The sequence below is a fragment of the Bactrocera latifrons genome, unplaced genomic scaffold (genome assembly GCF_001853355.1).
Source record: "Bactrocera latifrons isolate USDA-ARS-PBARC rearing strain unplaced genomic scaffold, ASM185335v1 scaffold_30, whole genome shotgun sequence".
Classification (NCBI taxonomy): domain Eukaryota; kingdom Metazoa; phylum Arthropoda; class Insecta; order Diptera; family Tephritidae; genus Bactrocera; species Bactrocera latifrons.
This window is the reverse complement of record NW_017536630.1, coordinates 1,097,317-1,122,348: the sequence shown is the minus strand read 5'-3', so window position 1 is coordinate 1,122,348 and position 25,032 is coordinate 1,097,317. Positions and strand designations below refer to the sequence as shown.

At 37.2% G+C, this 25,032-nt stretch overlaps 1 pseudogene; it reads right to left on the bottom strand.

Annotated features, from left to right (window-relative positions):
* Positions 1-21,944: 21,944 nt before the first annotated feature.
* On the bottom strand, positions 21,945-23,903 carry LOC108970515 (annotated as a pseudogene).
* Positions 23,904-25,032: the final 1,129 nt, after the last annotated feature.

Below are 25,032 nucleotides of genomic sequence, written 5' to 3'. Positions count from 1 at the left end.
AGTTTCCAAAAACGTGTGTGTGCGCCTTAACCAATATATTATTCAATATTTAACACGTGGTCGTTTAAGTAAGATTTTGTCATGTATGTACATACGCTTATAGATCTGTACACACGTAGTTTATTATAATTGGCTGGCAAATAAACGTCCTTGACACTATTTCCCTTAGCTTAGTCAAATTTTCGACCTTTGCACTTCGCTGCGCACAGCTTTACTCTTCAACACACACACACATATAAACTCACGACAAAGACGTACGCATCCAATCGTAAGGAAATGTGTTGAGTGCTCCTATTTGCAAATAGCACACAAACAACAGCAGCAACAACCAAAGCAGAAATATAGCGAAATACGAAAAATATGAAGGAAATCCCTTTTTCATAATCCCTAAACTTTTAGCTCGCCACTCAAAGTTTGCCCATTAAAAAGTTTTCGCTTTTCGGCAATGCTGGCAATTCGACTTTCATTGCGCCGCTACTTACTTGCCACACAGACACACACAACGCTGTTTGCAAGGCATTTCTTGCTGCGCTGAGACATCTATGTTTTTCTATACCATGTTTGTGTGTGTGTGTGTATTTTACAAATAATTTTGTATTTGTAAATTTTCGAGTGGATATCCGGCTTTGTTGATTTTTGCTATAAACGCCCACTTGTACTGAGCGAGCGTGCCCTCATTTCTCATGCTGACCAAACGCTTACACACCGACTGCTGAGTGTTTCCTCTAAGCTGCTCCAGCAATTTCAGCTCAACTCATTCAAAAATTTATTTCCTCTTAACGGCGCTTTTGGTGATTGTCGTCAGTTTTGCCAACGCTTTTGCTAACTCACACCCACACCCACACACAGACTGCTTGGTATACGCTTGCCTCAGAGGACATTTGTTTGTATGTATGCGTGTATAGTCTATGGCAAAGTTTCGCCTCCACGCGTTGGCTTAAATTAACAAAATAATTCCTCTTGATGCAACAACCACTATACGCCTCTAACGTTCTATTGGTGGATGTCCGTGTATGTATATATTTCTTCGCGTATTTGTTTGTGCTGCTGTGCGCTGCTCGCTGGCATTCTGTCGTGCCTTTATTTGCGCTTGACTGTGTGTTTGAATGTCCCTACGTCATTTAATGCAAATTGGCTGCCAATTAGTAAAAAGTCTGCACAACTATAGTGCCGACTAGCAGCGCACAACAACAACAAACATACTGAAACGTACAAGTATAGCAAAAACAAAAACGTTATTTTCTACAAGACTTTTCGTTGCTGCCACAGCCGCTGCTGCAATTGCATTTGCTACCCGGTTTGTAGCGAAAGTTTTGCCGTCTATTTATTTTAATTCATTTTACTACTGCATGCCTTTTTTACAATTCTCAACTTTTTTTAGGGGTTTGCGTGTGGTTGCACACAGCTTCCAGTGGTGGCTCTGCGGCGGCACGGATTCGTTTTTGGATTTGACGGAAAGTGTTTATTAATTGTTGTTATAATTTCATGCTACTTCCCAAGGTAGAGGCGAAAAAAATTGTTATCAGAAATAAATACGAGTTTGAGTGAAATTAAATGAGGCAGCAATTAAACCGAAAAGTGCATAGAAAACTTTGGCCGACAAAAAAGATTGTGCAGTTGGCATATTATGCAAATTAATTGGCGTTGTAAAGAGGTGAATTTTTCATTTAAAACAGTTAGAATTCATTAAACTCTATACATATTCGAATAAATATCAAGTATAAGACACAAATGAAATGCCGTAAGGGGTTTGAGTGGTCGGGGTTCGCGCAACAACAAAAGCTTTACAAATAAAGTGACAAAGTAATATTCTTCATTAGACCCTAAAAACATACCAATACTAAGCAGTAAATTTAAACGTGTACCGCATAAACAGTGAACACTGGCAGCAGAACCCAGTCCTCAGGACTCCCAAAATAAGAATCCTCTGGAGATAGGTAATCCACTCTGCACCCCTGAGGTTACTAAATGCTCAAATATAGCGACGCATCATAGTACTACAAAGGACGAACTGAGCGAGACAAAAATGAACCCTCAGTTTCAGGTACCGATAGGATAAAAAGAGGTCAGAAGCGATTGGGAAGGTTTAGGTAAACCCGAACCATCTCTTGAACTATATTATAGTCCACATTGGTAAACTCGGCCTCTCCGAGTCTTGTCCGAGCTTGTCGACGGAACCAGAGGCGGCGTTCAGCGATGGTCTAATGGACCTATCCCGTTCCTCGACCACGAACAGGTCGACAAATTGACAAGGTTCGCTTAAGAAGAGTATCTTTAACTTGGCACTCAATTATGTGGAAGACGTTGCAGCCATTTGCTTCATACTGCAGAGTCTGCTTTTCGAAGCACTGTATCTAAATTTCAAATCTTCATCTCCGCTTCCCATGGAAGAGCTGAGGGTGTTTACGCATTACGCAGAAACAACAGGCATGCACACTCATACAGACATACTCATTATTTGGAAAGTTACCATTCCCATCATTCAGCCTGGGTAGCTCGGATTGTAATGCTAAGGGAATGGCTCTATTCGATTAAATTTTTTCTAAGGACCTACTCAACATACATATCTGTAAGAACCTTCATCTATAGGTATAACTGAAAATCCCTAGATATTATTTTATGTGATTGCTTGATCGCTCTATAGGTACAGTCTCAGTATGGGAAACTAAAGAGCTTTCGACGGAACACTAGCAGGGCCTTTAACAAGTTTATGCGATTCAGTAGTGGCAAATACGAATACAAACATAAACTCAGAATAGTACAACGAAACTCCTGGCATTTATTCTATAATCAAGTATACATTGTTAGTGCAACGGCAAAAATTAAATATTTGTTCAATGAAAATATTACTAACAATTATTACTGCCCCGAGTTGAAGCATTTTCAACCTGCAATACTATCCAGCCTATACCAGTGGAATATTTGCTGTCTACTGTCTTTCCGCATTGCTAACATACATTTATAAAGTCTGTTCGTTCGAAACTGTGTCTTCTAGGCACACAGTATATAGAAATAGAAGGAAATGAAAAGAAAGATGAGTTGGAAAGCTCGATTGGAAATGCAATTGTTCCAAGCCGTAAACACTGGGGGAACACCTCAGGTCTTGGAACACTAGCAACACAGGGCGTACCACAAGTTTCTTTGGAGTAGTGTTGATGCTAGAAAAAGAAAAGCCACTTTTTCTAAGCAAACGCTAACTGAGCAATATTGTAAGGATCATCACAGGGCAGACTACTACTAATATTCAACATTCCGAAAATTAGAAGAGTCGAATGGGCCGAGATATATTCCAAGGCTTCCAATGGTCCAAGTTAGGATCGATCGAATCAAACTGCGAATAAACATATATAGAGCTATGCCGTCACAAATGTCAGTATCAGTTTGTATTCTGTTTCGCCGAAGGTAAAGGTCGCACTCTTGCACAGGCTGGACAGATGTATGAGTCTCTCCAACTTGTTCAACCTTAACCTGTCTCGAGGTCTTCTAAAGCAGTTTGCGTGGATGGAGGCAGGCGAGTTGCATGACACCTTGTTGCCTTAGTGACCAAAAGATCTAAGAAGGCTGTACAGCCCTCCGAGTGGCACTTCTTCAGTGAGCGGTTCAAATTAAAATAAGTATCCAAGAGTAGTTTAACGACTCCTTGCTGCTCACGGTCCAGCCATTATACGGATTTCCCAGAGGAGTACAATTTTTGCGCTTAAGCCGTGAGAACTCATGACTCAACATTTTCGCAAAAGGCCTTCTACTACGCTCTTTTGGCTTTTCTCAATTCGGACTTATATAATAGCAGAAACAGTGGAGAACGTAGAATCGTGGCCCGTGTCAGCTGATACGACCTATCTTATGGGCGCGCAATGTAAGTGAACAGTGAAGAACGCTACACCCTTCTCTCTTTGACGTAGGATACTATGGGAATCCACGTCATTTTTGTTTTTGCCGTAGAAACATGTCAGCTGATTTCTCTCTCACAACGCAGGGTTGCCAATCTCGATATATTGAAATAATTATAAAAGTTGTCTTCAATATGTTTGAAATTTTCTTAAAATAACTCAAAAACAGAGTCGTATGCTATTATTTATAAATATGTAAACTATTTTAATAGTTTGTTTTCAGTTTTGATATTTTATAATATAAAAAATTGTAATTAAAAACATAGATGTGTACAAAACTATATATGCGCATTTAGCAATGGCAACATGGTTCAAATGAAAACTAACAAAGGTGACTGATTTCTGCGTTTTTGCCACGGGCTCAACTATTCACACTGTTCACATTGTTCATTCGCTCGCTAAGGAAGGAAAGTAAGGAAAGCTGTAGCGTTTTGGACTGGTTCTGCTATAAAAGCCAGTTCTACCCTACACAGCATTCAATCATCACTATAGTGATGTTTGCTCGAAGATCCRATGTTCGCAAAGGTTTCCCTTTATCTTTCTGACTGTTCAGAAGATAGGAGGCTTTAAGAGTAGTTCTACATACAGGACTGAAAACCTTCGACGAGCTCATCAATCGTACCCGCAGATGGGATCCATGTCGGTCACGGTAGGAGTTGTTAATCAAAGCTTAGTGCAATACTCGTCTTAACTGAGTTTTCTAAAGTTTTTATAGGTTTTGCACTCCGGACGCAAAACGTCCAGGCTGAATGGTGGTCTAGAACTGTCCATTCCGAAATCAAGGGATCACTTTTTTTATAGGTTAGCGTCGGGTTAAAGACTTTGCTGCAGCAGTCACAAAAGTGGGGGAATTTGCCCTATTACATATATAAAAGTTGTTTCTGCATATGAAATCAAAAGATTATTCACCTCTTTCTTTAGTGTCCGAAATGTTGTACCTAGAATTGGCATCCGAGCTTATAAAAATCTGGCTGTTTGGCCTCCCCCCAAGCTCTTCTCAGTAGGTCCGGAGGTGGGTCCAACTCGTCTTCATGCGACATATAGACCGGGACAAGCCAGAGTTTCGATTACTGCCTTTCTGTCTAGCAGGGATGTTATCCTTGTACCTAAAATTGTGTTAAAGGAAATCACTAAGTTCCTTCCTGACCAAAGAAGCTCCAGTTCTACTTATAAGTAGTACCTGAAGCCAGGAACTTGTGGCTCTTTTTCTTTAATCCACAGATACTATTGTTGCTTAACCATGTCTCTTGGATGAGAACATCGTCAGCTTTGTCCAGTTTGCGTGTGGAAGAATAATTGGAAGAGCCTTCATCCTCCAAACTCTTTTTCAGCAGTGCGAGTTCCGCCTCAGAAAATATAAGGTGATTTATCAAGTAAAAACATCGGTACATCGGAGATATCGATTTCCATTCTATGCATCTCCCATCAACATCAAAACATTATTACTTTGCCACCTACCTACAGACGATGTCAGGGAGATCGTTCATATATTGGACGGAAAGGATCGGAACAGTTTTTCGCATTAGGTGAACTATCAAGTTCCGGATAAACTGAGGCAGATACTGGTTGTTAAACAATGCGTTGTACTAAGTAAAATTATGATTGGGAAGATATGGCATAGGACATGATATAGAAAATGTACAAATAAGAGTACGAGTGATAATATAAATAGCTCTCTGCAGGAGATATTTACACAAAACAGGTAACCTATTAGCACGCTAAGGATGTATGATAAGCTATGGAGAGAGAAGAGCATAAGAAACCGCAGATCCCACTGTAAATCTCAATTTCCATCCATTCTTTTCCAACACACTGCCCGCGTATTCCCAAATTTACTTTCATTGGGTACTTTCTCGTATTTTCCTCTAATATTTGTAGGTTATTTTATAGCACCAACAAATAAATTATTCAAATGATGATGAGTTGATTATGTTAGTGACAACAGCACATCAACACATTGGTGCAATTTGATGGCAGCAGTGGCTCGAATGCGAGTCTACGGTATTTGTTACTGTTGTTGGCAGCGAGCAGCGCACAAATTCGTGACAACCAAACTTTGCTCCACTTGTCATTTGTCGCGCATAAGCCGTCTTTTATACGCCACGGTGAGCTCATCCATTTAGTCGCCGTTCCTCTAATGGTCATTGTTGATGCCATTGCTGTTACGACAGTTGCTACTGTTGTTATTGTTATTGCAACTATCTGCACTAAATCCTGTTGACCGGCGTCATCTGTCGTGAAATACTTTTAAATTTAATATCCGTGACATTATTGCATAATTTTGTTAGTGCACGGCAGCAGGGTAGTCCTTATTGTTGTTGTTGTTGCCCTGTTTGTTGTCGATAATAATGTCCTCACTTACTTCTGCAGCAAATTGCGCTGCTGTTTTGCACTTTTTGTTGCATATTTTGCTCGTTGTTGCAATTACTGATCGCGTTGTTGTAGCTGGTGCACGGTTACTTTCGCTGCCGCGCTTTCTGCCTCACAGTGGCTTGCTGGTGCGAGTCCTGGCGACGACCATCCACGCCTCATGCAAATAACAATTAGCGTCATTTTATGGCGTCAAAATGTATGACAGCTTCAACAATTGCAACGCGTTAAACTACTGCGCGGATGAAGTTTGTGGCGCAGATTTAGACATGCTACTAGATTGCATAGTTGAACTTCTTTAAACATAATTTAGTCTAGGTAACCGATAACCATTAGCTGAAATACTGTTAAAAATTTCAGCAAACCTTATTTGCTAAAATTATGTCGTCGAAGTTAACTGTCTCTACCATTATTATTTAGGTGTTGTAATTATTTCTCCTAGACTTTAGGTTCTAAAGCGTCAATACTATTTTTATATACAGTTTTGAGTATATTTCTGCTTTGCTAAATAATGGAGTTCAAAGCTCAAACTGCCCGAACTTAAGGTTATCATGCTTCCAACGAACCTTCTAACAAACCTTTCTTTTTATTTGTGACATTCAAATAGTAAAATACGTTTAAAAAAAAAGAAAAAGTAAGTACGTTTCAAAAAAAGAAAAAATACTAAAATTCGAAATCTGTGATATCGATCACAGCTTCATAAGTTCATATTTAGACACGTATTGCTAGAAAACCAGATTTTTCAAAGTCACCTTAAGTGATTAACTTTTTCTTCAAAAATATTTTTTTTCTTTGGATTTACGGTCGTCAGGTAGTCAAAATTTTCGACATTTCATAAATCTATTTCCGATTGACGTGGGTATTGGTTCGATAAGAATATGTCCTTGGAAGAGATAAATGAGTGGCACCATAATAAATTTTATACCCGTGAAGCCTTAAAAATCCTCTAATTATAAATATAGGATAAATTTGATTATGAAACAGAAACTTATGATAATAAGCAAAGAAATATGGTTAAAACCTCATTTTTTTGATAATGAGGTCATAAGCAGTGATTTTCAAGTATTTAGATGGGATTGACTGAACAGAATCGGGGAGCGTATTCTATTTTCAGTATACTCTTATATTTCTTGTGAAGATGTCCTCGTTCGTACATTCTTGTATTTCCAAAGTGTCCCATTCCTGGTGCTCACTCATTTGAATTTAAATGTATTAGGGTTTATGATCATATATTATATATGTATACCCCCAATTGGACTTATACGTAAATATGCAACATGCTTCTTTGATCCATAGTAAGATTTTAAGTAATTCTAATTCAATAATCGTTTTGGATGATTTCAATTTACCATGCAAATCATGAATTCACTTTTAATGATTATATTGTACCGTTTTTCCATCCGTTATAGTTTAACGATTGTTATACCCTGAGCAAGGTATATTAAGTTTGTCACAAAGTTTGACACCCAGAAGGAAGCGTCGGAGACCCTATAAAGTATATGTATAAATGATCAGTATGTTGAGCTGAGTCAATTTAGCCACGTCCGTCTGTCCATCTGTCTGTCTGTATATATACGAACTAGTCCCTCAGTTTTAAGATATCGTTTTGAAATTTTGCAAGCGTCATTTTCTCTTCAAGAAGCTGCTCACTTGTCGGAACATTTGACAATGTATCTTCACAAAAGTTAGCATAGGTCATTTTCTAAAGCAATAATGTAATCTCCGAAGAAATTGTTAAAATCCGTTAACTATAGCATATAGCTTGGATCGGAGTCAATTTTTTGCATAGGAGACTTTTTCAGTTAACGGGATTTATTCTTCTATATAATCTAATCTAATCTAATATATACATATTTTTATATGCTTTTCTGTTACACGAAATACACATGTGGAGAATATATTAGCTTCTTTTTTCTTGGCTTGTTTCGGAGTTGGGTCTGACCCAATTTAGTTTAATTCGGAATAAATTTTGTAAATTCAAAGTGTTCCGTTATTCAGAGTAATCTTCTTATCTACCTGAGTACTCGTATTATCAGTGTACTGAATAGTAATCATCTTACCTTCTGTACATGGTTTAACTTTGCAAAAGCTAGCTTTAAAAAGTTGATACTGAACTTTCTACAGTAAATTTACATGACTGTAATGGAGACATTGAATTGAGTGGCTCACATTTTAATAAAACTATAACGAAGTTATGAGCTGTACGAGATATATGACGACATTGACATAATTAAGCGAATTAAAAGACAGCGGCTACGGTGGCTAGGTCATGTTGACCGAATGGACGAAACCATTCCAACTCTAAAAGTATTCGACGCTGTACTCGCCAGGGGAAGCAGAGGAAGACCTCCACTCCGCTGGAAGGACCAAGTGGAGAAAACGTGGCTTCACTTGGAATATCCAATTGGCGTCAAGTAGCGAAAAGAAGAAACGACTGGCGCGCGGTTGTTAACTCGGCTATAATCGCGTAAGCGGCGTCTACGGCAGTAAAGAAGAAGAAGATTACGAAATTATTTACGAAGTATGCTACTCTGGTCATTGTTAATAAAAAAATAGTACAAAACCGTTATTCTCGAAAGATTTATATAAAAAAAAAAAAAAAAAACAAACAAAAAAATTGAGCTTTTAAATATTTTTAAAGAACTGGTTCTCTTGTCGACTTTTATTAATAGTTTTTAAGATATCGTTTTTCTTAATACTCTGCATTGCGTCGACAGTATTCCGACCCAAACAAAAAATATAATAAAATTTACTTAACTAAATTTAAAAACTATATTGTACGCAATTCAAATTTGTTTTATAACTCCATAGAAGTTGCCATCGTCCATGCCTCTGAAACACATAGCAGGACGGAGATATTGAGTGACATGCAGAATTTGGTCTTTATTTCTCAATTGCTTACTCAGTCAGAAGTAGCACCTGTTCGTTGGTGACTGTCAACAGTGACGCGAGTGCGACGACTGTTTGTTTGATGACAGGAGATATTTTGCCTTGCCCTCGTTCACAATCAGACCCATTTGCCTTATTTCTTTGTCCAACCTGGAATTTATAGCACGGAAGAAGACGTATTACTTAATTTAAATAAGTTAAATCATCTTTTAGCTACGGCCCAGATATGATATCCTCATGCTCCATGAAAAATGGTGCCAAATATTTCTTCTTGACTTTGGTAGGGATTTTTAATTCCCCTCTTAAACAAGGAAATAAAGTTACCCTCATACAGAAACTCTATCTTTTGGGCTTTCAACAAAGATTTCTTCAATAAGTATCTTCTTATGTTTTTAGTAGAATACAATGAGTTTTATTTGAGAATACTCTTTCATATTCAAATAATGTCTCTACAGATGATCCGTAAATTAGTTATCTTGTCATTCTGTTATTTATTAAATGCCGACGACGTAACGCCTTTTAAACCATATATTTCCAGTGATGAAAGGTGTCTGTTGCAAACTGTCTTAAACAAATTGATTGATTGGTGAAATGGAAATGATTTGACATTGAATATCAAAAAATGTAAGATGGTGGGATTTTCTCGTAGATTCTGGGTCATTATTAAAATAAAAAAATGTAATGCAATAAAAGATTATATATTAGAGCACTTTAAGTTGGCTGATTTGGGGTTTACTAAGCTTAACTTTAGTCTCCATATTGATACCATAGTGTTGAACCAAAACATATTTTCAATTTTGTTAAACGTTGTAAAGAATTTTAAGATTCGTATGTTACGAAAACACTTTTTACAACTTTCGTTAGACCTATATTGGAATATGGCTGTATTGTTTGGAACCCTGTTTACCAAATCCATTCTAACAAGTTAGAGTCGGTTCAAAAACAATTTCTACTTTTCGCCTTAGGTCATTTCCGATAGGATTCTATTTAAAGTCTACCTTCATATACAAGTCTTTTAAAACTAATAAATCTACCTGCACTTACTAATAATAGAGAAATGCCTGTTATAACGTTCTTTGTAAAAATCCTAAATGGAACAGTTAGCAGTTCATTTTCTCCTGACTGAAATTATATTTTAATATCCCGGTTCTCTTTTCGATGAAAATTTGAACTTAACAAACCATTCCGTCATATATGTCATGATTTTAATTCTCATTTCCACACACTTGATTTATCTTATGAAGTTTCATAGTAAACAAGCAAACTAATATTGCAGGCACTAATGGAACACCGACTTTTGGTTTGGACACAATGTCCTTATCTGAGATGCCCATCGACATTACATTTTCTCCAAAGGAAGCACGAAGAGAAAAAAATAGCTCTGGTACATAGAAAGCATGTAATTCAATTAACTATTGCCCAAGAGGGTATCACCTTAATGTACTCACTGTTTGTGAATGGCGGGAGTCATTCCCTGGCAGTTAGGCCATGAATTCGAGTTCCCTCAAAGAGTAAGAGTAAAATTGTGCCCAGTCTACAGTGTTCTGTATAAAGTGACACTCAATCCTGACTTATTTGACTGATACAAAGAGTGGTTCATTCCTTGAAATGTAATTCGGCGGTTTCAAGGCACTAGGTGAGGCTCTCTTAGTGAAAAATATAGCACCGTCCGAAGTAATATTCCAACCGTTAAGCGTTTGAGAATTTCAGGTCCTTTTTTTACCGTAGTGAAATATAATGTTGGCCATTCTGTTGGCCTTAATTATTATACAATACATCATTACCATAGGCAAATTGTTCGATTTATTTACTTTATATTACAGTTACTGTCAATGGTTATCAAAATGCTTTTGTAACCGTAATTGGACATCAAAGCTCGGTATTATTCGTAATTTGAAATATATTCTGCTTTGATTTGTATATAAGTGCATAATAGAAAATAGCTTCGCCACAAATGAAAGGCTTGTAAGCTGTATGTGTGACTGAAGAAGCTTCTTGCAACGGTAATGGAAGATCATTTCTAATTCACAAATTTAATGCAAATGGTTCAAAATTATTGCTTCAATTTATTTGATTTTCAAAATGGCCGAAATAATGTAACATAAATTTGAATTGTTGTTGTTATTCATTGGTAAAGAATAGTAGCAGCAGACTTTGTGCGGAATGACTCCATGCAAAACAAAGGCAATGCAATTAAAACTGACAAGATGCCCTGTCCTAAGTATTATATTCAATGCAAATATGAATGGACTTGTGTATTTTGCCTTAGACCTTCTGCAACATTCCTAACTTTGGTCTGCACACATTTCATGACGTTTAGGTGAAACAAACGTTGCTGGCGACTGACACTTCCGCTCTCGTGCTTGGTGAGCATTCCAAAGGCATTGACGGATGCTTATCAGCACAAATATGTAGACATGCATTTAAGCACATACACACATGTAACATACACATTTACACTTGGAAGATACACACACACAATTGCAACATGCACCCACAAGCTTGCAACATTTGCACACACATTTTCCAGCAGGCATTTCCACCGCAATTGGTGTATGCAACATGCGACAACTTCACGTGTTTGTGTGTGTGGGCATTTCCTTACAGCCAGCTGGACCAGGCAAGGACTACGAAATCAATTCGTATTGTTATGTCATAATTGGATATTATTGATTCAATTTGCATTGTGCAATGTATTAAGTCCTAACTGGCGAGCATCTCAGCCACATGTGCAAGAATGGAGTGGAAATTGTGCGGGAAATTGACTTCTTAGCGCAGATGAACGAGTAGTAGACTCCAATGCGCCTTAGCTGTGTGCTGTGATAGCGCTGACTTGCCTTTCCTGTTAGCCGGATATTTGTCGACAAACATTTGCTAAGTAACCGCTCACATTAGAAATATCACTTAGGCGTTGACGAACCACCAGCCTCGCCGCTGAGTTACTCATTTGCATATTCAAGTCGGCACTAAATTCAATTCGATAAATTGACATTGGAAAGTTTATGCAAATAAATTTGTAAATGTGAGACCACAACTGCATACACACCCATACACATATGTAATTGATACTAAGGTAAGTAAATAACTTCCCCAATGGCTTATTTCCAACATTGTTGTATTTAGGGTTGCTTTGTAATTTAGTTGAATGAGTTTTTGGTTTATTGTTTGTAAATTTCCACAATATTATTTGATTATTAATATTTGTTGCCAATTATCATTAATATGTTTGTGGACCAAATACCTAGAGTACAAACGATTCTCAATATATTGAAGACAAAAGTTAAGTTTCGAAGTAACAGCGGAAGAAATTGTATTATTGTATTGTACATTTGTATTAACAGTTAAATATGCTGACATGACTCGTAAATTGTATACGCTTCGTTATTTCCGTCTTATTTTTGGAGCATCATTCGCTAGATTGTTGGATAGTTTCCAGACGTTCTCACCTACGTTTTCAGGAATCTCTGTTGCGACATCTACTCCACATAGTCTTTGCTAAAGGTTAAGGTATTTCAGTTCGAGTTTCGCATTAACATGCTTTATATCTCAAACCTTAACCAATAAGTTGAGTCGATCCATAAGAGATGTTTATGTCCCCTGCTTTCTTTCTGATTCCAGCACGACTATTTGACGGCATTGTTTTTTTTTAACTTTTTCGTAGTTATCAATAATATGTGTTAATAATCATTCGCATAAGGCAAATTTTCGACGATTTCACGACCTTCACTGATTGCTTCGTGTCACTCAATTACTCGTACTTGTGTTCATTGAAAAGTAGACTCCCCAATAGACGTCTTCTAAATTTTCAATGATTCCGTAGCCGTAATTTTATTAAGATGTCAACAATTTATTTGGTTCGCCTTTTATATCTTTTGTAAGAATCTTCTTAAAAACTTGTCGCTTGTTGTAAACAAACAAACAGATACCAATCTCACACTACCCAATTGATCAAGATGGAGATCGAGCTTCACACCAACATTAAAAAGGTTTCAAGGAAACTTTCAAGGAAAAATTGCGACCTATTTACCAGTTATATTGGATATATTCGTGTAGTTTGCCAAGAGAGTAACTTCATTACTATTCCATTGTTTCAATATTCTGTCCATGCGTTTGAAAGCTACAGTCCTTGCGCGTCTTTTCGTAAATAACATTCACTTAAAATGTAAATAACAATACTTATTTTCACTCAAATAAGTATGCCGAGCGTGGCGACTAAAGTAGTATTTTTGCGGGAAGTCCCTCTCCATTACTTTAAAGTGAATAAAATTTCATATCACTCACTCAGGTAACCAAGAACCCTGAGGGAACAGGCAACAAAAAAACAGTAACAAAATATATTAAAAACAAAACTTGGTGTAGGTTTGGCTAAAAAAATTAAATAGAGAAAAATATATATAAAGGTCGGGCCTACCAACTGACTAAATAACAATTATATTTATAATTTTTTCCCAGCTTTAGTTTTCGCAAAAGTATCAATGACTTCGTTTAAGTCCAGGCTTGAAGCAGTTTTGTTTTCAATTGCTATTAGCGATAAGTGGCAGAGTCGAGTTTGATCTATATTCTTTCATAATTTCTTTTTTATTATTTACAATTTGCTAAATGACCCATCAGCTGCTGCAGAAGTGACAGGATTTCAAAAGAATTATAACATTGCTGTAAATACTTCCGTTAGGTCGCATTCTAGTACTCCATATTTCCTTACATAATTGGTGAATGGTCCTTGCTTGACTTAGTTGCGGTTATCATTTTTATGAACAGGGTATGTTAAGTTTTCCACGAAGTTTGTAGATCCAGAAGGAAGCATCAGACACACTATAAAGTAGGTATATAAATTTTCAGTATGTTGAGCGGAGTCGATTTAGCCATGTCCGTCTGCCTGCCCGTCTCTCCGTCTGTATATATACAAACGTCATTTGCTCTTCAAGAAGCTGCTCACTTGTCGAAACTGCCGATATCGAATCACTATAACATATAGCTGCCATACAAACTGAACTATCGGAATCAAGGGCGTATATGGGAAACTTTCGCATTTGACGTGGTATCTTCACGAAATTTGATATGGATTACTACTGAAGGTAATAATGTAATCTCCGAAAAATTACAAACTGCACACATAGTTACTAAAATAAATGTACCTGTGAAGGGTATATTAGCTTCGGTGCAGACGAAGTTAATGTTTTTTCTTGTTTTAAATCAATATTTTTATCGATAAATAATGTTCTAATCTGGTTGACTAAATCTAATGAGCCAGTTTTGACTGCATAAGGGCCTAGATACACTTACTTATTTATCAATTTCTCTATCCATTTTCGGATCTGGTTATTACTGCATACCTCACAATAATGCGTAGCTGATGTACCTTCGATATGCCTTGTGTCGTATATATTATGATGGCAGGAAACGGTGACAGTCTAAAACTATTTTGAATGGATTTCTAACCGGAATTCTGCTCAAAGAACACAGAATTGTCCGATTGGAGAAATCACATAAACTTAATATAATATTTATTCTGATTAATATGTTTCCAGTTTTGGAGATTCGTATTATTCATCTCTTAATTGCTCTGTTGACATTGCGAAAGGCATACCAAACATATTTAACAAGCGAATCTAAATCGCAGCAACGCTAGAAAAGAAGTTAACCTCCCATTGAATTTGTATCACTTGTTTGTTCGATTCGCATTTTTCGAGATTCATAGCTAACATAATTTCAAGTTGTAGTGCATATACTATTTTTGAGGAGTTTTACATAACAACAACATTCCGCGGATATTCCTGAAAAAGGTTCATGAGCAGCGAAGGTAATCAGCTGATTATAAATTATTTTAATTAAACCTGGACATGCTTTGTTAGTTGATTCGACCGACAATCATCGTGTTTTGCAAACAGCAGCAAAATAACGATACCAGTCCGGGAATAAACAATCGCAACTGACGGAATTGATGGATGATAACTTAAATTTTTGGTTTGAATTAAGTTTTGGATCCATTGTGAAGCCAACTCTTCGTTAAGTTGTCTTCTTCCAACGATTTTTTAAATTCATACGGACGCTACTTTCAAACAGTTTGTCATTATTATAGTTTGGTAACGTTCAACACTTTAGGAACCTGATTTTAATGTTTGAGATCCCTTGAAGCCATTTTTATCTGAAAAAGAAAATCATTTTTTGAATACTGGCGGAGCAAATTGAACATTGTTTTAAAGAAACTTTCTGTCATCTTTCGTCATAACTGTAGCTGTTCACACACAGTTTGAAAGGTAAGTCGGCGTTAGTAGGAGCTAGATGTTGGTGTATAAGTGTAGTATAATGCTCTACAGTGTAGTTTGCAAATGTGCTCAGAACAGTACTATTTACATATTATCATCTCCATCTTTACTGCATTGACTTGTACGAATCTTCCATTACCGTGTTGGAAGCTTAAATTAGCAGTAACACTACTAAATAAGTAAGCAGCTGCTTAAATTGATCATCGCTCCGAGCTTAAAATCTCAGTTGCCACCATTTTGAGTGTTGATTTCGAATGGTGGCTTTTAGTGCCGTTGTGCATTGTTACATTTGCTTCTTGCACCAATATTGATAACTACTCTATACATATGTGTATATATAGAGTATGTTTATATATATGTGTTTTAGTTTCCTTAGAAATTGTGTGCTTGATGTGGATGTCGCTTTGGTAATCGCCTTATTGTTGCAGCAAATTGAAGTAGACATTCGGAACATATTTTTAGCTTTCAATATATATACACACATACATATCTCTTTGTATATCGTAGAAGTCTTCTTTGTCATCTTAGTTGCAGCTGACGACGTCGTCTTTAGATTGAATATTTGCATTTGCACTTCGAACGATGTCATTTGCAGAAGTTTGTTGCAAGCAAGTCGTTCGCGCATCAGCCAGTAAATGGGACATTTCTTTAAAAATGATAGAAGTATGAAAAACAGGTGCTAAGGATATGAGAAAATATATATTTCTTTCTCTTGTTTCCAAATAGGTATATGCCATACATTGGTTTAAATCTAATCGGTTGATTTCGGAACTTCGGCCGCTCCTTGCTAAAAAATTATCATCAGTTTTTTCGAGAAGACTTTAGAATTGTTAGTTCTGCTGTACCACTAAAATGGTAGAAAAAGTTCAAAAAGCTTTTGCTAACGGGCATAAAATTTCCAAAATTGCATGTTCAAAGACCATAGATCAATAGAGATTACATTTTCAAGAAAAAAAAATATGATTGAGGCGAACTACCATTACTCCAAACTCATCCTTTATTCTTTATCGATGATAATGGAATCAAAAGGATTCCGATCGAACTTAATTACACATATAGATGACGAATCTTCGAAAAGTCGGTTATATTACTTAAATATAGAATAGCCCGTTATATTTTCAAATGAAAACTTATACTCAAAATAGCCCGCTTAAAATGAAAGGGCAAATAGTATGAGAGTATTTTTACAAGCTGTCGAAACGACAATCATTATTTCACTGATTGTCTTTGAATTTTTCCTAAAATCATAAGAAACTGTAAGCATTAGCGAAATGCTGTCAGTTGTCAAAAATCACATATATTACATTTTTGCTAGAACGAAAATGTAAAGACATCATAACGCCAATTATTTCAAAAATTTATAGCCTACTTTTGCATTGTGTCACACAAGCAGATGCGAAAACGTCTTATTCTGGATTCTCTTAGAATCTTCGCAAATCGGCTTAGTCGCATTAAACTTAAGTGGCCCAGAAAAAATGCACAAAGTAGGTTAGACTTCCAACTGCAAATTTGTTTTTTTGTTTTGTTTTTATATTTTGTAATGCTATAAGATCAGCAAACAATGCCTGACGTAAGTAAAAAGTGTACTTTTGAGGCACAATTGCAAGCATGATAAATGTCTATGAATAAAGCCTAACTAAAGTGGCCACAATTGTTGCTTTAAACATTTTTACATAAATCAGAAATGTAATTCTGAAAGCAAACGTAGTTATTTAATGTAGAAAGAAAGGCCATGATAATGCGATAATTTAAATAGCTTGGGGAATTCAGAGATTGTAGGAAAGCCACGTACAGAGAAATGCAGAAAAACATGGAAAAAAACAAATACAGAAAAGTATCATTTCTAAATAAGTCAAATAAACGCAGGTCACGCAGGTTTGGCTGTTCTTCAGCCACTGTGCCTTCCGGCCTTTGACAGAGTAGTGACACATGAAAAATTATTTCGTAAATGGTCGAAATTTAAGACAATTTAGGCAGGTGCTTTTGATAGAGATCACCATGGCTTTTTGGTTTTCTGACTCTTATACTTAACGAAGGCTAAAAAAAAGTAATTTGTATAGCAAGGAAATATGAAGAACGAAGATATTGAGGTTATTAGACAAAAACAATGAAAAAGCACTTTTATAAAAAAATGTTAGTCAAAAATCATTCCGTCATAATTTCACTTTTGTTGGTTGTGTTTAAAAATGCTTTCAATAGAAAGCCAAGGGTGTACCAATCTTCTTTGTTACATTTTTCTTAGCCTTTTAATTTAGAAATTTTATTATGGGTCCAATGACGATAAGCAATCTAAACACGGAGTCGAAAGTTTTCTAATATTCCAAAGTAAAAAACAGAACAAATGGCTTGTTCGGCAAAATCGATTTATTTCATTCAAACTAGTCCACTTATGCTTCAATACAGCTTTCTACACGGTCCAAAAGCATGTCGAACGTGTATTTTAGCTCGTTATAGCTGACAGTATGCCGGTGCAAGCCTTTTGAATGGCATCTACGTCAGCATAACGCTTTCCTTTGATGGGCAAATGCATTTTTCCGAAAAGGAGGAAGTCGCACGGTGCCATATCAGCGGAATCGGGGGGGTGGTTAATGTTTAAAATGTGATTTTTGGTCAAATAATAATGTCCTTTGAATGTTGGATTCTTAGTAATTTTTGGTCGGCAGTCAATTTGTGCGGAAACGGTTTGTTGTTTGTTTCGTAAACCCAAATGTTCAGTCAAAATGCGATAAATCGATATTTTGAAGACGTTCAATTTCATTTCCATGTATTTCAATGATGATTTTGACTGATTTTTGATGTATTCACCAACAGTTTCGAAGGAATTTCCCGTGATCATGGATTTTGATTGGCCCACATATTGATCGTCATTTATGTAGTCACGACCTCTTTGGAAACGCTGAAACCACGGTGCCTCTGCTACGCCATCGTCATAAACTTGTTTCATCAATTCAAAYGTTTCGGTAATAGTTTTACCAATTTTAAAACAAAATTTAATGTCGGCTCTTTGTTCGCACCGATAACACAGATGTTTTTTGGAGAGTTGTGTTTTACCTATCGAAAGCATGCGTCATATTTCATGGTGTGTGGGAGTATAACCAGGTTTGGTGTTGGTTATTATTCTTAAAGAATCTGCGAACAGCGATAAATATATTGGAATTTTGCAAGAAGGTGTTAGACTTAGAGCCAAAACTGTAAATAAAGCATACAAGTCTTGAAACCGCAGTTACCATTACATGTTATGAATCAAAAAAAAATTTTTTTTTTTTTTGGAATTGAGTCTATCACGTGAAAGTCCAGACCGCAAGAACAGAGAATTGCTGGCATCATATGGGCAAGAAGATAAGAGAAAAGAGGTTATTTCTAGTGTTCTAAAAGTATGGTCCCTTTGAAGCTCGGGACACATGTAACAAACCGGCTGTCTGATGAGCTTTTAGGAGCAGCTTAGGGGATGAGGAAGTGGCTGCGATAATTTTGGATTTTGCTGTAGCAGAGCGATTACTGCAAAAAACGTTCACAGAACAGCTATTGTGAACTGAAAGGTAGACAGACAAGTTATTATCTTCCACTTAGTTCGGTGTGAAGTCTGAACATTTGAAAGATATAAAGCCCAATGGTCTGATGGATCAATGTTAGTCCTACTTCAGCATAATTTAAAATAAGCTCATGGCATATATTCTGGAAATGTGTGGGATTACGCGATTACTTTTCGTCCACAGTACGATGACGGTATTTTTTTTTTTAGGTCAACCTTTTTTAGGTTCAAAGACGTGAAAAAAGTAAGTCAACTGTATTATCACGCTAACTGCTCAAAAGTGGGCTCAGCAGGCGTTTCGGTACTAGTACTGGGTCGGCAGAGCTGGTAACATTGTGCTGTTAGCCAAAGTTATACCTACTCTTTTGGGTCATTTGGGTAGTGCTCTAATCTAGACATAAGGGTTTTTGCTTAAGTCATTCTTATAATTAATATCCAGGTTTAGGATACAAGAAATGTTTATGCAATATGAGCATTAGATGCAGTACTCGGAACACGAATCGGTAAAATTATTACTATAAGAGCGAACTCATAAGCACATATGCCTCTATTAATCATTTCAGTCTTGTGAAATTCAACATTCAGCGTCAAGATAGTAGCCAAGGTAAGAGAGATTGAGTGGCACTACATTAGGTCAAGATTGCAGTTGGCGAAATATGTGGATATACATACTCAAAGCCATAAAATACTATTTCTACCTATATCCTCACATATACTCAGAAGAGTGTACATTATGATCGTCAGACAGAAACGAGCAGCTCAGTGGATTCTACAGACGTCTAAAAAAACTTGAGAACTTTAGATGGAATTGGCGCAAGGGCAGGAGAACTCAGCACAGAACATATTGTCAAAAGAGATGATGAATTTTGTTTTGTGTTTTCATCTGTTGGTGGCCATTTTAAAGACAGCCTCTCTAGGCTGGGGAGACGAAGTGGATGGACCTAAATTTTTGTGAAAATTCGCCTACTCGATTACGGTGGTTGCCAAGATGAATAATTATAGTTCTCTAGATCACTTCAAGGATAAAGAGGTGCCCACATTTTGTTTACCAAGTTCAATAAATTATTAGCGATGGCTTTATAATTGGACAAAGAGACTCAAATTGCAATTCATTAATTCGTGTTTAACCCAAACTCGTATGTACATACTCGTATATCACATATCGTACTTAAGTATTATATGGCATACAAGCTGGAAATGAGTCCGGCTCCTTCAATTTTGGGCACTTCATACTCATGCAAGAGTATACGTGTGTTTACAGTTATATGCCACAAAAAAAAAAACTGTGTGTGTTCCTTCTCATATGCTACCTCGGGTTGTGCGGCAATCGACGTTAAATCAACAACAATAAAAATGGCAACAACAAATAGAGAGGGGCAGCAAAAGCATTCGAAGAAATGGACAAAAGCGAATACTGAGAGGGCAGTAAAAAGCGCAAGTAATAGCATACCAGTAAGCGTTACTTCCGCTGATTGCTGCCGCAATGCCTACTCATATGTATGTATATATAGTTGGTATGTCAATATATACAGACACTTAATGTATTTGTTGCCCTGTGGCGCGTGGTACGTAAATGACCGCAAAGCCGCCTACCAAACAATTTTCCACTTCTTTGTGAGGCAGACCGTACTTGTGCTTGTATATTGCCTTTGTTTGCATGTGTGAATGTACGTATGTGGCGGCAGTAGGCTTTGCATTCGGTCTTACGGCTATTGCCATTAAATTGGGGTGTTCATTGTCGGTGTAGTGGCGCTTGAATTCGTTTCCCCACTTTGTATATACTTCCACCTGTTATTCTTCATCCTCTCATGCTCTCCCTGTGCTTCCTGCTCTTTAACGTCAAATATGGCCGGTGTTAAAAAGCGATTTAGCGCAGATTGAGTTGCAAGTACACACACTTGCATACGTCTTTAGCTTTACTTTGTGTTTACGCAAAGTTAAGGTGTGTCTGTGTTGCCAGATCTCTGTGTCACCGAGGTCATCGTCGGCGTCAACGTAAAATTATCAGTGTTTACTTTTATGAGCAGTGGCCACAGGCATTGATGCGACGATAAGTAAATGAGAAGTCAACACAATTATTTATTGGTGTAATTTATTTTCAAGTTTATATATGATATTCAACAAAAACCTTCAATTCTTTCTTTGATCATTAAACAGTTTTCAAGGTTAGAGAAAATAAGGTAGTTAGAGTAGTTCTTTCTATTCGACTCTTAATACAGTCTTCGAGAAAGGGCTATCTACGCCAGTATTAGATTACAGGTATAAAGATTTCAAATATTCTCGAAAGCCAATTGTAGAACTTGCTTGGAAGTGGTAGTCATATATCAGCACTTACTTTTTGAGTGTTTTACTTTTGCAAGATCACGGTTAGAACATATTTATCATAATTTTAGTAGATTTAGACAGCGACAAGACTATACTATATATACTTTTTGAGCTGATGTTTAGACAAAGTGCCTCTTCGTTAACATCTTCAGTAATATCATGAATTGTTAGAGAGGTTTTGCCCTACTCCTGTTTGTTTGACTAATCATCCCCAGATGAGGTGCACCCTGTTACAGGCTGATAGACTGTTCAGCCGTTATTCTCCAGTGCCCTTAGTGAAGTGTGCGATGCTTTGGATGTCCACGCAGTCGGACGATACTTGGTTTGTCTTGTAGTGCCACTATTTACTGCCTAGGTTTTTGCATACCATGAGTGCTTTTATGGCTTGAAACATTTTTATTTTCACATTCTTATTCCACACTAGAGTAGAACTCAGTGTGAAACTTAGATACTCGGTTTCATTTGTACTCTTTGCCGTCAGGGCTTAAGGATCGGCAGGGAACTTCTTTTGGTATAATGAACAATGGTCGTTTCTGACGGGTTAACCGTATTTCAACTATAGAATTCAGACGAAACGTCATTTTATTTTCTCCACAGATATGTTAAAATTTGTAGGAAGTAATTTATTTTAAAAATTGTTGTAATGACGATGATGACCTTATTGAAAATAGTTTAAGCAGCACGTGGGACAACGCGGTTATCGTGACGTACTACCACATCTACGATGCTCATTTTTGGTAGTGAGGAAGCTTACGAGACGGTCAGCACCAGCATGAGATAGGCGATCGAATGGAAATCCCATGGGGCGACAGTCAGGGTATAAACCATCGCGTATGCCACAGTAGGAAGCGGCATCACTGCAAGTGCCCACCAATTGTTGTTCGACCTGTTTTTATTTTAATTTAATTTATTTAATATAATTTATTTTTTAATTTATTTTAATTTGAGGTACCTTCGGGCAAACCTTTTGGAATGAGCATGTGATTGGGCCAACCGCAGCCGCAGAAGTCGAATTTGAAGGCATCGGCACTGTCGTCGGCTGGCCGATTTTGATTCAAATTACGGGTGATTTCGAAGGGTATGGTGACACTGGACTCGGTGGAGCGGCGACGAATAGTATTTTGACCAGGGTTTACTGTTGATTGGATAAGATTTATAAAATCTTACTATCTACTCATAACGTACTCAGTACTCACATGCCACAATCAATTTGTCCAATTCAATAATAATGTGTTGGGACCCAAGAAGATACGCACTGTACCGAAACGTTGAGCACCGCTATCATTGTTGACATTAATCGTGTAGTTGAAGGGCGTGTGTTGGAGATGCGTGAAACGTGTGAACACACTGCCGCGTGGCAGAAAGTCCATGCCAGGTGAGAGGTCAATATCGGATTGCTCCCAGAAGGTTTGCAGTACATTTGGTTGTCCACCTTCGGGACTTACTTGTATACCAGTTATAGTAACACCATCATATTTGAGTTCGGGTAGAGTATATGTGGGTAAACGGACCTTATGTTCCTGGAAGATATCATCGATGTATGTATGCATGCCATCTGTAAAAGACTGGATCACGCATAGCTGTGGCTGAATCACCCATAACACCAAAGGCTTCCAAATGACGATGATCAGGATCGTGTGAGCAGACAATTAACACATGACCCATGTTATGGAAGTCAACAAACAAGCTACGATTTGGTGAAATAATCGATGATTATTATATCCAAATTAATTTGATCCGAAACTCGGTTGACATCCGACAATTTCGTATCCTCAAAACGTGGTGGCCATGTGCGGCTCGATACTAACGAAACCATTTTAGGGAAGTAGCCTTCAGCAATGGGCTCACGTAAATTACTGAAGCGTACAACGCGTGCCAGATTATTACTGAAGCGCTCCAAATTGTAACGGGCAACTACTTGTTGATGCATGTAGTAGAAGAGTTCACCACGACGACCCTTATTCACAACAGCACGATCATTTACTTCAAATGGATATACCAAATGCCAATGCCAATGATGAAGTTAATGCCGAGATCCTCGCGGAAATACCACAGCCGATGCTCTGGTTCCAAATAAGAGGCGGTGAAGTTGCGTGGTATGATGATTGGCATACGCGAACCGTCAGGTACTACAGTGGCCTCTTCGCGCACTTGACGGAATACACGAGAAGCGACAAATTTGTCGGGGAAGTTCTGCGCGAAAGACGGCAGATCTAGTCCCTTGGTGTCTGGACGATGTAGCAGCGCCACAGATAGTGCATAATTAAACAAATATGGCTTCACACGGTCACGTGCAAACACAGATACACTCTACAGATCGTCTATGGAGCGCACACCCATGAATATATCAATCAAACGACCCGCAATGCGACGATGAGCCGGAATAAAGATCGAAAACTGCGTATCACATGTCAGTGATATGGGTACGCGTAGATCCGGTATGGAAATTTCTTTAACCGCAATGCGTAGCTCGGCCTTTTTACCGAAACGACTCTGCATCTCAGTGCTGATGGGGCAGTAGCGATCCGTAAGGAAATTATCGGGCACATCGAACACCGCTTTTCCCTTCTCCATAAAAATGGGTTCGGTGGGACAATCGAAGAGCAGCAATAGATTTTTCTTTTCAGCCATTTTCAATTTTTAGTTAGGCAGTTTCTTTTGGAAATTAAGTAGAAAGTTATGGGATTATATATATATGTATATATATATCATATATATATATGTATGTATGTATGTATGTATGTATGTATATATGTACGTATATACCTTAAAGACTCTCAGGGAACATTTAATTAGTATGTGGCATGTTTTCGACCCGATTTGATCTTTTTTTTTTTACCAATAATACATACTGTTAACATGCCACATTCATTAAGGTACCATCGCCAATCATAAGGGGTAAAGTCACCTGATTGTTGTATCTTTGTTAAGTGGAGGCTAGGCCAAGTTTCCGTCCAATTTTATTAGTTTTAGGCACAAAGATATACTGTTATCAGTAAAACACGCTCTCTCACTTCATAGAGGTAACCCACATGTTAACCGAGATATGCTGTATGAAGTCATCTGGAAGCTTGAAAATGGTTGTGTTAGGTACATGGAAGCTAACGATTCAATCCAGCATTATATATGTACATTCAAATTTTAAAAGGTCCACTTATTCAATATAAATAAAGGTAAATAGTATTTACCATGTTTCATCACGAAATCTTAATTTTAACTCAAGTTACAGCTCACGGACAGACAGGCAATCACCCGGATTTGAATTTTTCTCATCATTCTTATCTTTATATATAAAAATTACGAGTCACGTTGTCTCTCCCCGATGGACGCCCAGACTACTGAAATTTAGCATACTGCGTCCAGTTCGAACTAACTTAGAAGATAGAATAGTAAAAACAATTCATTAATAAGAAATAAGCTCCATTAAATGGACGATCTTTTAAACGGACATCTCCATGCACATTGGCCGGTCCCACGCTTTGTTGCTGCTTACAAAGTACAATCTATTAAGCGGACAGCTTTATTTACTGGACGAAAGGCTGCTAACCAGACATTGAGAAAGCGGTCTTAAATGAGTTATTTTTTCCAATGAAATTTATTTGTACTTGTATGAACATATTCTAAATTAAACCTTAACCTTGGATTCTTATTACCGACAAAAATCTTTTAGCCTTTATTCGTAAATAATAATTGATTGGTTAAGTATATCAAAAATTTGTATACTTTTATACTTTATATCATGTTACAAGTGTGTAATGTA